The sequence below is a fragment of the Electrona antarctica genome (assembly GCF_951216825.1).
Source record: "Electrona antarctica genome assembly, chromosome: 7".
NCBI lineage: Eukaryota > Metazoa > Chordata > Actinopteri > Myctophiformes > Myctophidae > Electrona > Electrona antarctica.
The window spans coordinates 52,808,827-52,823,264 of record NC_136812.1 but is presented as its reverse complement, the minus strand read 5'-3'; the positions used below and the strand labels follow the sequence as shown (position 1 = coordinate 52,823,264).

Below are 14,438 nucleotides of genomic sequence, written 5' to 3'. Positions count from 1 at the left end.
TTATTCTCCATAGAGAAATTACTTCCGTGAACCAGGGGAATCGAGGGGATGAGCGAGTGACGTCAGGACTTTGGCGCTCTATCGCAGTTCCAGTTTACACTGCGCATGTGCAAACCTCCCGCAGGAGACCGTGCCACACCCCCGTGAGTATTGTTCCTAGACCAACGTGCTAGCATGCATGTTCATGTTAGCATGTTCATGTTAGCATGCTATCATGTTAGCATGCTAGCATGTTGGCATGCTAATCTTGTTGAGTCCACTGAAGTACTTCTCTCTGAAGGCATTGTGTCCCTGATAAGGCTTAAAGCCGGGGTCTGACAGGTGGACCCGAGTGTCTGACTCCTCAGGTATCTTGATTTTCTCCATGGTGATGAGGCGTCGGGAGGTGTGACTGGAGAGGGTCTGTTCACAGTTACTGATCAGCCTGAGACAGGGATGGAAGGGGACCATCTCCTCACAGTAACTCTGGCCGGTAGATGGGCAGCCAATAAACCAGCCTTCCACCCATGACCAGGTGGTGGGCAGAGAAGTTTAGCAGGTCTGAGAAGATGTCGCTCAGATGGTACGCCATAGAGACGGGAACATGGCTCTCTCCGGAGTATTCATCTGACGGTCTAGTCACATCCCTGTTGGATCCTGTTTCTCCTCGTGGACTCACGGATACCATATGGAGGGTCAGTGATAATGGCATCAAACAGCATGCCATCTCTCCAGACGGGTATGGACGCATCACTCACCATGACGTCTATGTAGGACTTCTCTGTTCCATACTGACGCAGGTTGGCTCTGATGTTCTCATCAGGACCTCGCCACTTGTGGTCTTTCCGACTGAACTCCCTTTTCCATGAATTGTGTTGTAGTCAATATCTGTTCCACAGACATAGGCTCCAAAATGAGAGCATGCAACCAACAAGCTGCCAGTGCCAACAAATGGGTCAAAGACAAGGTCATGTTCTTTGACCTTTGCATGGTTTTGCCATGATGAACGAGAGGCCAGCGTCCATACTGGTGTTGCCGATGAAGTGTCTGTTCTTCATACTGTGAGAGCGAATGAGCTCGCGCTGCCCATTCGCTATCCATCGGCCAAAGTAAACATAGAAAGGAGAGCCCTGATTCCCGGTAACCTAAAGTCAAGATTAACTTGAGCAAGATGTAGTAAATATTGTACGCATGACCGAACACCTTGTGCTGCCATGTTTGATGCTCAAAAATATGTCCTTGTCAGTCCTCGACACTTTTAAATCAGTACATGCCCATATATGGACATGTTTTTTTGTGCCTGATGCCATGACGACACATTGAAGTTTGACAACTCATGGCTGCATTTGGAACCCCATATATCAAACAGTGGGTCGGGACCCATTTGTGGGTCACTGATCTTTTTTTGAGGCCCCTCCTATATACAGCTATAGTGTAGATTTTTGTCCTAGCACAAACATTAAAAGGACAAAAATACCGATTTGCTCAGAAACATAAATAGCCGGCTCGTCCACATATGAAGTAAATTCTCTGTTCATTGTCAATGGGAATTGAATGTTTGTAAGACGAAAATCTACACTAATAGCTGAATATAGGACAAAAATCACACCCGTGTGAAATGAGGGGTGCTCTTGTCATCGTACATCAATGGTAGATAAGGTGGTCCAGTATTGGCCAAGCTCTACCACCAACATGTGATTGGTTAGCCGATTTGCTCGTTTACATATGACGGAAGTTTTCCTTTCAATGCCAATGGCGTTTAATGTTTTGATGTTTAATTTACGTCATATTTAGCGGAATTATCAGCTCTTATCATCATACATCATCATGGATCATCTCATACTGGCCAATTAGAATGCCTGTTGCCTGTGATTGGTTAGCTGATTTGCTCGTTTACACATGACGTACATTTTCCCTTCAATGTCAATGGATTTAATGTTTTGATTTACGTCATATTTAGTGGAATTCTGTCGTAATTTCTCCGTTCATTGTCAATGGCAAATACTGACACATGTGGGGACAAGATTTAGAGGACATTTGACCTGAATTCCCCTTTAATTGTCAATGGCAAATCTTTGAGACGTGTGAGGACAAAAGCCGTTTATAGAAGGGGCCCTTAGAAATACAGATTTGCTCAGACACATATGACGTACATTCTCTATTCATTAGCAATGGGAATTTCATCTTTGTATAGGACAAAAAGCTGATTTGCTCGGAAAAAATATGACAAATTATCCATTCATTGTCAATGGGAATTTGCATATGCATAATGCATTGTATATTTGTATGCTACATTTTGACATGGCAGAATTAGGCTGTTCTTGTTTTCTGACGGCTCTACTCGGATGGGTCCCTCCCGGTTCGGGTCAGTCATTAAAAAGAAATCTCGCAACCATTTGAGTCTTTGAACACATTTCAATGACCCATTAAGGTGCGGCAGTGTCAAGGGAGCTAGGATAAGATAGCTAGGATAAGACTTGCTCTTCAGAATACAAGTACCGCTAAAGTAAACAAAAATGAGAAAAAGAGAAAAGAGTAAAAAAAAAGAGAGAAAAGGAAAAGACGGAGTTACAATTCGTTAGCAACACGCGTAGTTTCCGAGAAAACAGCGAGCCCATGGTAGGCGTCGGGGAGAGCCTCCACCATCAATTTGCTCCAGTTCTGGCTGCCATTTTCCCATAAGGGGCGAGCTCCAAAAGTGGTCGGGGAGAACATGCAAACTCCACACTGAAAGGCCCTTTCGCCAACCCCGCCTCCGGTATGGGCACTGATGACGCGGAGAACACGGCCCCTTAGACCCTGTTGTGGCGGTTCTGGACAACTGTGAGTCCGACTGACTCGACACCGGGCACTGAGCTCCGTGCGGGTGTGGAATGCACATGTTACCCACACGTTTAGCTGTGTTGCTCATTCCAGGAATGCCCGATCCTTACAAGATATACCTCATTGTAAAGGTGACTAATCAAATGATAAAAACAATATAAAATTCAATACCATTTGGTATTATTAAAGGGGAGAAACAACGGACTAAAGTTACATTTCTGAATTTTTTTTGAGGAGTTTTATTTGAAAATGTCAGTTTTGTTTGACATCACACACCTAACATTACCATTTGGTTAAATGATCATATGAACATTAATGCATGAGTTTGATTGATTTAAATGTATTTATTCTTGCAAACATGTACCGTGTTGATAGATAGAGAAAACTCATGTGTATGTCTCGTATTTATAATAATAATATATAAATGCATCAAATAGTATTGTTGTAAGTAGACATATTGACATTGCAATATGATATTGTTGATTATCAATGCTCCCGTGATACTATAGTTCATATAGTGAGATTATAGTTCTGATTCTCATTGAATATCCATCCATCCATCCATCTTCAACCACTTATCCGTAGTCGGGTCGCGGGGGCAACAGCTCCACCAGAGTGCTCCAGACTTCCCTCTCCACAGCAACATTAGTGACTTCCTCCTGGGGGATTCCAAGACGTTCCAAGGCCAGTGAGTCGATGTGTTTCCTCCATCTGCGTCTTGGTCTGCCCCGGGGTCTCCTCCCAGTGGGACGTGCATCGAGGACCTCCCTAGGGAGGCGCCCGAGAGGCATCCTAACCAGATGCCGAACCACCTCAGCTGGCTCCTTTCCAGGCGTAGGAGCAGCGGTTCTACTCTGAGTCCCTCTCGTGTGACAGAACTTCTCACCCTATCTCTAAGGGAGATGCCAGCCACCCGTCGAAGAAAACTCATTTTGGCTGCTTGTATTCGCGACCTTATTATTTCGGTCATGACCCACACTTCATGACCATAGGTGAGAGTAGGAACGAAGATTGCTCGGTAGACAGAGAGCTTTGCCTTCTGGCTCAACTCTCTTTTCGTCACAACAGAGCGGTACAGCGTCTGGAATACAGCCCCTTGAATATCATTGAATATCACAAGTTTATATGAATGATGATGTAATCAGCAGAATGCACCATTTTTGAGGGGTGCCACACAAACATTGTCCTAACACAAACATTGAAGGGGGAGGGGAGGGGCAGCGCCTCACAGGAGAGACAGGGAACAAACACACGCATGCACACACACACACACACACACACACACACACACACACACACACACACACACACACACACACACACACACGCACACACACACACAGTGGTGAAAAGTAAAAGTACATGCACTCAAGTTAATTACTGTACTTAAGTACAAATTTGAGAAATTCTAACTTGGCTGGAGTATTTGACATGTTCAGTACTTTTACTTCTACTCACATAACACTCCACTACAATGATTAGAACACTTTAGTCACTTACTTTGTAGATTTAAGTATTATTCTAAAACGTGTATTAAATACTTTGAAAATAGTCCCCAAGTTAACAGTGTGTCACAAACGGTCTGCTATTTTCAAAAACATGTTTTCTACATTTGAAACCCTGTAAAATGGCACATTCTGCATAATGGACACACATGGACGCACGCCACGCACGCCAACTTTCAGCAGCTGTCACAAAGTTTCCCAAGGGAGTTGGATTGGAACATTCAATTCAGAAGTGATGGTACAGTAGGCACCTTTATGAGCACATTTTGTGAAGAAAAGCTATTTGTATGAAGCATTAATTTTCCAGATTGGTCCAACATTCGGCAAATTTTCCTTAACTAGGTCACAGCCAAAATAAAACCCTCCTGGAGCCAGGAGGTCACTGGGTGGCATTTACGCATTGGTGTTGAAAAGAATCACACCTGTGTGAAGTGAGGGGCGATGATGAGAGCATCATCGTACATCATCACGTACATGTCAATTTGCTCGTCCACATATGAGGTAAATTCTCCATTCATTGTCAATGGGAATTTAATGTTTGTGTAAGATGAAAATCTACACTAATAGCTAGGGATGGAGCTCGTTAATTGTTATTGATAACGATCACCTTATCGAGCAGGCTTATCGAGTCGGGTCCTTATCGAGCCCACTAACGAGCATTTGCTATTATTTTGTGGAAAGACGGGAGACAATTCATTCTGAACAGAACCTTATTTTTATTGGCCAGTTGTGATAGTTTGTCTGCCAATAAACAGTTCTAAGGTGTACACACACACACACATACACACACAGAAGCAGAATATGCATATTCTTTATCTTATATTTTATTAATCTCTTTATTTTAAGTTTTTAACCAACCAAGACATCCCTTTGCACAACATTTTACTAGGGCCGTATACAGTACCTTTCTAACAGACAGGGAGAACTGTTAATTGTGTACCGTCACTTTAAATGCGTAATGTATACCATCATCGTACGGCGGTGTCACGCACCAAAAATAGCCAGTCTACAAGCTCACACCGCGTCACGTATTTATGTATTAATATCTATTCAATCGATCCGCGGGAGATATTATAACTACGCTTCCTCCGCAAATATATATCATATGCAGGGAGGAAGCGTCAGTGAATCCTCGCTATATGAGTCTGGCCGCGCTAGGCTAGCAGCTGACGGCTCCAGTGTTGTTTCGACTCGGTGCAGACATGCAAAGGTATCACATTTGGGTTTAATACAATGCATTATGGACAGATGTCTATGCATTGTCGAAATGCTCCCTTTCGTGCATGCAACAACTGTGGTAGGCTACATTATTGCATTTAGCTCCCCTCGTCTTTTTTTAATGTTACCAAACTTTTTCACCCGTTCCACCATACTTCCACGGCAAAACGATGACGCACCACGCAACCACCCGTCGCGTCCCAGCCCCCTTATACCCAATAACAGACTCGACAAGCCAAAAGCTTATTGATACTCGGGTCTCGATAAATGCCGAATCGGGTTTGTAATGGACCCGATTTTCGGGCTCCATCCCTACTAATAGCTGAATATAGGAGGGGTTGGCGCCCCTCAAACATCACACAGGTGTGAAGCAGGGCAGGAATTTCACGGCGGCCATGGCCGTCGTTGCCCCTCTCCTTGGCCGTGTGCCCCTTGAAAAATTATATGCCCAGACGGCCCATGTGTCCCGACCGGTGCCCACAGCAGTTCATTTTACCGTTTTTCCTCTGCGCAATTTTCCAGTCATTCCGGTAACCTTCCCCAAACGTCTCACGCATACTTGTATTGTCTGTATTGTAGTTGTGTTGCCATTTGCCAAGTGGTTTGATTATTTTGCGTTACTTTGCCTCCTCCCTCCTCCTCCGCGCCACGCATACTCGCACTGACTGAGTAAACAGTGGGCATTTAGCCCACACGCTGCCTACTAGAGTGCACGCAGCTCTCACTCACTGACACTCATGCCGGCTGGCGCGGTGCTTCAAGATTATTATCACACAGAGCCTGTGTGTTAAGACCAACATGACTCGTCTACATGGACATATAAACTCACAAAACAACACTGTTACTGCAGCCATGTCAAGGTTTTCATTTTTCTGTATTTGTCCTTTTGGGGGCGCTCTAAGTGTGTTCTATGTTTTGAGGGTTCTCAATTATGTGTCTTTGTTGCATCTGTGCTTCTGGTAATTAAGCTGGTTGGTTACACCTGTTTGTGAGTGAGAGAGGGCAGAAGTCTCATTACATTGAAGGAGAGTGTACTGTGCAGATCACATGAGAGAGAGCTCTGTGCAGAAGGAAGAAAGCAAAGTAGACCAGAAGAAGTAAAGTAAACTAGCAGAAGTAAAGTGAACGAAGTAAAGTGAACTATAATATGTAAAGCAGAAGAAAGTAAAGTTAAGTATAAGAAATTAAGTAAAGTAAATAGAGAAAAGAAGAGAAAACAAAAGGTTTTTCAAGAAAGACTGAAGGTTCCAAGTCGACCCCCCCCCCCCATTCATGTGCAAGCAGGCAAAGTGGTCAGTATTGTATTTGTTTGTGAATCTTATTGTGAAGGTTTATGTATTATCGTGAATGTAATTGTATGAACGTCCAAGTTAATGTTTTGTTTGTTTTGTTTTGTATGTCAGTTCTACGGTGTTTTACAGCATGGTGTTTTAAGAACATGGTGTTGAATAAACAGCAGTAAAAATAATTCTGAGTCTCGTGCGATGGATGGGCGGCACAGTAGAACTCTACACTGCGTTGGTGAAGGCTCCAAGATGTCGACAGAACGCCTGGAAGACAAAGTTACAAAGCACACACTGTGAATGAGGAGGTACAGTTTGGACTGGTTGCGATTACTACAAGCCAATTAAGGAGCAAGTGGACAATGCTAAACAAGCAAGCTCGTTGAAGAAAGCGTCTTGAAAGTAGCACAAGGTTTCACTGCCATTTAAGTTTCTACCGCACCAAAGTTTAATCTGTTTCTCCTAAAGCAACAGTGGACATTTTCCTCTTGCCAATTGAGACAAAAGGACAATGAATATAGTCTGAATGAAGAGACTCAAGTGAAAGCACTATTTTGAAGTTGACAAGAAAGGTCTAAGATATTTTTGAAGTTTATTATTTTCATTATTGTGTTCAAGCTCATAAATGTGTGTTTTGCATATTTAGACTTTAAGAAGATTGCTACCGTTTTATTCATTGGGATTTAAGTGATTGATGCCACACTGTTTTTGATGTGCATTTTATACAAGGTTAAATATTTCTAAATATTTCTGTACATTTACATTTCATATTTATTTACATTTCAACAACTTTTCACTACATAAGCACCTAACATGTCACACACAAATGAAAGTGCTTTACTACCAGCTGACGTCAGCCCTGCAGAAGACGGTGAAGCAGAGAAGATTACTCCACCACAGCAAACTGACACTGGTAAGCAAGACAAAGCGACACCACAAGACACAACCTCTGTCTGGTGCAGATGGCACACAACACCCAGTCAGAAGGAAAAGCCAGTGGGTAAGAACCCCCTCTGAGAAGGGAAAGGCTCTACTAGAAGATAAATTGAACAATTTGAGAATGCACTTTGTAAAGGTGTATACAAGATGGAAGTACCACATGAATGGCTTGAAACACTCCATTAAGAGCCATGAGGCTACTGATTTGATTGAAGAAGTGATGAGTGCAATCAACGCCAGTCAAGCTGATGTTGACAGTATTTATCTACAGATGATGTCCATCTCAACTCCTGAACCTGAAATCTGGAGAATGAATGACACATGCCATGCACTAACTAAAACTGCAAATTTGAATGCTCAACACTACTTTGGATGGAATGATGAAGCCATACACTGGCCTGACCATGAGTCTGTTTTTGATGTGTCCAGCGTTGCCTCGGCTACAGTGGAGCAGATTAAGTCAATATATCATAAGAATCGTTCACTTGATCATACAAGCACCAAAATTGGCACACACGTGCTTCAGAACCTACTCTCTCAGAAAAGTACGTTGTCCACTTGAAAAAACAAAATGGACACCATTTTTCAAGATGGCCGCCATTCGAGGTGGTTTTAAACAGTGTTTGAGCTATATTGAGTTCTAAAATCCTACTTTGATGGCCTTTACTTCAAAATATATGTTTTTGAGTATCCAATTCTGAATTAAAAAAAATATATATATATATTGATGATACAATGGTAATTAAACGATAAAATGGGTCAGATTAACTCAATATTCCATAATAATCCTTCACTTGGTGGTACAAGCACCAAATCTGGCACAAATGATGTCCAGGATGTACTTTCTAAGAAAAGTATGTTATCCAGCTGAAAATCCAAGATGGCCACCAGTTTTCAAGATGGCCGCCTCGTCAAATGCAAAAAGGTTTTCGATGTAGAACTTGAATGCACAGAAATGTGTTAATGATCCAAATATCAAAATGAATGTATTTTGATGTGGAAAAACTCAATGGTCAATTGAATTCCAATATGGCCGCCATTTTTCATGATGGCGCCCATTACGTGACTCAAATTTAGTGTTTTCAGAAGTTGTCTGATCACAGATATTGCAAAGGGCAACAGCCATGATCATTTATTCACTTTTTATACGAGTGATGTCAAAGCACAACCAGGGCATACTGGTAACGTTATATTATTGTAATCCATTGATTATTTAATGCACAATGAATTAATGAAACTGAACGGACCGATGGCATCCACACGATGCATGGCATAAATAGCCTATTGTCTTATTTTAATAGATTATAATTTTATACAAATACAATTAATTGTGGGGATGTGTAAATGTGTCCAAATGAAAATTGATTAGTATAATTAAATATTAACGATTAATCGAGAAAATAAATTGTCATGTTAAAAAAATGTACCATAAAAAAGCTTCAATTGCAATTGCACCTCAAAGACCACTGGTGGTTTTAAAACAGTCAACCAGTATGAGTTGGCATCACAGGTCAAAGTAGCAAATGAAGATATCAGGCATCATGAGCAGACCATACAGTCTCAGAAGTCCTTCACTGACATGGTCCAGAAGTTGTTTAGTGTGATGAAGGATCTGGGCAATCCTTTCCAGGAAGAGTCCAAAGATCTGCTCACATTGGACACAAAAAAATGTCGCACATCCCAGTGCTGCTGAGCTTGTAAGAACTCACTTTGAGAAAGGCCAAGTTGCCTTCAGAGACTTTTTCAATGGTCTGGGTGATGAGGCTTCCTTCTATAGACCCATTAAAAAGAACAAAGCTGACTTATTTCGCCAAGAGGCAGCTGCAGCTTCCAGTGAGGGGAAGAGGCAGGTACTCAAAGACAACTGTCGTCTGTTCTCGCAGCTCTTTATATCCTGCCAATCACGAGAGTGTGACCTGCTTGAGTTCTTTAAGCATGAGAATCAGTCTTTCCCTGCAGCACTGAGCGACACAGGTAAACTCCACTCTTGTCAAAAGTCTCAGCTTGCAAAAATTCTGGAAGATACCATTTCTCCTCCTGACAAACAACCAAAATGTGATGCTATTATCATTGATGGTTCCTCTCTTGTGTATTCATTGTCTCCAAAAGACATCAAAGACCTTTGAGGAATATGCTGTCCAATATCTAGTTCCAAAGATCCTGACATACTCATCAAAGTATGAGCGAACAGACATCATTTTTGATGTCTACTGGACTTCAAGCCTGAAGGCTGAAACAAGGACTAACATAGGTAAGGGAGGACGACGTAGAGTGACAGAAAAAAACAAACTACCACCCAACTGGAAAAGCTTCCTTCGAGACAACGACAACAAGACTGAGCTCTTCGGGTTCCTAGCTGACAAGATAGTGACCCTGTGTCCCGACAATGTCGTAGTTGTGACCAAGGCTCTTTCAAACAAACCCATCAGCCTTGAAGGCTTAAGTCCTTGCAACCATGAAGAAGCTGACTCCAGAATCTTCACACATGCTCTTCATGCAGCCAAGCAACAGATGAAGTCTGTGTTGATTGAAGGCATGCGACACAGATATTCTTGTTGTTGCAGTCAATGTTTTTGCGACTCTTCAGGATGCAGGTGTAGCATTGCGCGGAAAGCGGGGATTGAACCCAAAGGTCCGTGATCCGTCCTTGGAGGAGGGCCAGCTGGTGTATCTCCGGGACCTTAGCGTGAGAGGCCGCCACAAAATTCATGACCTATGGCATCCCGAGGTCTATAGGGTAATTAAAGCCCCCAAACCTGGGGGGGCCGTGTACACTATTGCACCTGTGAAGGAACCGAGCCAAGTGAAGCATATTCATCGCACTCTCCTCAAACCCCGGATTGGGAAAGAGTCTTCCACCAGTAACTCTCCAAGCGACCAACAGGTAGAGCAGTCACCCCATCAGGTGGGGGACGATCACAACGATGGCGACGTTTCTCCACATTGTTGTGTATTCTAGCGCCTGCCTTAGAAGTTGAACGTGACTGTGACCGCTTGTTTTGTTTCTAGCCTCGGGGCTACACAGTGAACATCTCCTTCTGGAGTTCTGTGTGGTGAACTGGCACAACGCCACCCCGGTACGTTATTGGTGGTTCTCCTTCTCTATATATATTCATTTGGTGTCGTTGATGCCAGCGGAATATAAACGGGATTTTGTTGTTTACAGTTCCTCTTTATCTACCTGGCTACCGCTGCGGTGAAGCACAACGGCAGTACGCCTTGGCCTAATTACAGCTGGTGAGTCCCATTGTGCGCCTCTCTGTTCTTGCCTCAGCGAACTATAGTAGTTAAGTAGTATCTTAATACGGCCGTTTGCGTTTCAGGGCCAGCACCACACCTGCTGCTTTGCTGATATTACCATTCCACCCATTCTCATGAGCCACCGAGTCTGAGAACAATCACACAGCCACGAATGGTCCCAGTGTTTGGATTGCTGCTCGCCTGAGTCTGGGCCTGGTTCATTGTAACCCTTCTCGTTTAATTCTATTCCTCTATTATATTGTATGCATGCAGTGTCTGGGCGTATATAGGTATATATAAGTATATTGTGTATTATATCATATGTATATATATGCACTTATATTTATTGCGAACGCAGTGAGCATTTACTATGAGACCCAGCAGATCACGTCTGTGTGTGTGTGTGTGTGTGTGTGTGTCTGTGTGTCACGCTGTAACACCACCCGCCCACCACCAGAGGGCGCAGCTGTATCACACACAAAAACACACACACATGCACGCACGCACACACACACACACACACACACATGCACGCACGCGCACACACACACAAAAAAAACTTAACTTAAAAAAAAACTTAACTTAAAAAAAAAACTTAAAAAGGAAAAACGCACACACAAAAAACTTAACTTAAAAAAAAACGTAACTTAAAAAAAAACTTAACTTAAAAAAAAAACTTAAAAAGGAAAAACGCACACACAAAAAACTTAACTTAAAAAAAAACTTAACTAAAAAAAAAACTTAAACAAAAAACTTTTTAAAAAAAAACCTAAAAAAGAAACACGCACGCACGCACACATACACACACTAAAAAAAAAACTTGAAAAAACATTTAATTTAAAAAAACTTAACTTAAAAAAAACCTTAAGTACGTAATTTATTCTAATTGTTGTTATTGCAATTTACGAGCTGCGTTCGCTTCCCGCGTTTGCGCGTCTCACTTGTATCTTATACTATATATACCATTGTGATTTAGATACGACCGGCTGAAGAGAATATTGTCATTGTAGAATACCTCCCACTGTGAAGTGCTGATATATATATTTATCCTCCTTATAGGTCCGGTGCTGGGGATAAGCTACGCTGGAGCAGCTGACGGTCGTCCAGTGGTGGTGGTAATGCCCCTTTTCCCTTTAGTTTACTCTTCCTTTGTGGTTTATTTTGAGTTGCTGTGTTGTGTTTTGTTTGTGTATTGCCACCACCCTGGACCGGTGAGCCTGCCCAGCTCCCCTCCTCCCCCCAGTACTGGCTTGTAGTGGTGTGATATCCCTAGCTCTAGGCACTTTATAGTCACTTGCACTTTCACCCTGTTGTTGGATATTGCTATATTTGCACCGTCTTATTGATAAATGAAATGTCTTCTTGCTATGCCATGTTTTAATTAATTATATATATTGCCAACCCTTTGGAATATTATACTAATACTGAACACCCGGAGCACGTAATGACTCCCCAACACAGATTCAGTAACAATAAAGGCAAGGCAGAAACGTGTGTAACCAATATACAAAACACTTTATTAAATAAAGGGTTGGCAATATATATAATTAATTAAAACATGGCATAGCAAGAAGACATTTCATTTATCAATAAGACGGTGCAAATATAGCAATATCCAACAACAGGGTTAAAGTGCAAGTGACTATAAAGTGCCTAGAGCTAGGGATATCACACCACTACAAGCCAGCACTGGGGGGAGGAGGGGAGCTGGGCAGGCTCACCGGTCCAGGGTGGTGGCAATACACAAACAAAACACAACACAGCAACTCAAAATAAACCACAAAGGAAGAGTAAACTAAGGGAAAAGGGGCATTACCACCACCACTGGATGGCCGTCAGCTGCTCCAGCGTAGCTTATCCCCAGCACCAGACCTATAAGGAGGATAAATATATATATATATATATATATATATCAGCACCTCACAGTGGGAGGTATTCTACAATGACAATATTCTCTAAATATCTAAATCGTATCTAAATCACAATGGTATATATAGTATAAGATATAAATATAAGTGCATATATATATACATATGATATAATACACAATATACTATATATACCTATATACGCCCAGACACTGCATGAATACAATATAATAGAGGAATAGAATTAAACGAGAAGGGTTACAATGAACCAGGCCCAGACTCAGGCGAGCAGCAATCCAAACACTGGGACCATTCGTGGCTGTGTGATTGTTCTCAGACTCGGTGGCTCATGAGACTGGGTGGAATGGTAATATCAGCAAAGCAGCAGGTGTGGTGCTGGCCCTGAAACGCAAACGGCCGTATTAAGATACTACTTAACTACTATAGTTCGCTGAGGCAAGAACAGAGAGGTGCACAATGGGACTCACCAGCTGTAATGAGGCCAAGGCGTACTGCCGTTGTGCTTCACCGCAGCGGTAGCCAGGTAGATAAAGAGGAACTGTAAACAACAAAAGCCTGTTTATATTCCTCTGGCATCAACGACACCAAATTAATATATATAGAGAAGGAGAACCACCAATAACGTACCGGGGTGGCGTTGTGCCAGTTCACCACACAGAACTCCAGAAGGAGATGTTCACTGTGTAGCCCCGAGGCTAGAAACAAAACAAGCGGTCACAGTCACGTTCAACTTCTAAGGCAGGCGCTAGAATACACAGCAATGTGGAGAAACGTACCTTCACAGATGTGTCAACTAAGCGCGCTGTTCCCCGACAGAACAGCCGCTTCAGAATGACCGCCTCAACTGAAGAGGAATGTCTCACGATCGTAGAGAGCGTTCCAAACAGAGCGGAGGAGAGACAGACAGCTAATCAATCCATTAAGCAGTGGGCGGAGGACGGGCCGTGACAGCGTGGGAACGCTCACGCCCATCCTGCCACACAGGCTTAGAAATGATTTGGGTAGAATTTGGTCAGGGTCAGTCCATTAGGTGGTTGCCAATTCATGATATGGTGGTGAATCTTGGCCCAGAGAAATCCAGTGGCATGCTGTTCTTTCACGCCTTCACTGGCTGTGATGTAGTTTCAGCTTTTCGCGGTAAAGGCAAGAAAACTGCATGGCAAGCATGGCAGGTTTGCCCTGAAGTGAGCCCTGTCTTCAAAAAGCTCAGTCAATACCCACCTATCATAGAAGATGCGGACCTCAACATCCTTGAGAAGTTTGTCATCACCATGTATGACAAGCACAGCACTACAGGCAAGGTTGATGAGGCAAGACTGGACTTGTTTGCTCGGAAGCAAAGGTCTTATGATGCCATTCCACCGACAAGCACATCCCTCGTTCAGCATGTGAAGCGGTCTGCCTTCCAAGCTGCCTGCATATGGGGCCAGGCAACAGTGTGCAAACTGAAAGCCCTGCCAACTGGGGCTGGCAAAAAGATGGTGAGGTCTGGCAGGTTCTCTGGACAACCCTTCCACCCATTGCTCAGTCTTGTGAGCAGTTGACAAAATGCGGCTGCAGAG

At 43.0% G+C, this 14,438-nt stretch overlaps 1 pseudogene across 1 annotated transcript; it reads right to left on the bottom strand.

Moving 5' to 3' along the window:
* Positions 1-225: 225 nt before the first annotated feature.
* LOC306926346 (tRNA (guanine(10)-N(2))-methyltransferase homolog) lies at positions 226-1,098 on the bottom strand (annotated as a pseudogene). Its single transcript has one exon. The product of its transcript is annotated as a tRNA (guanine(10)-N(2))-methyltransferase homolog (transcript).
* Positions 1,099-14,438: the final 13,340 nt, after the last annotated feature.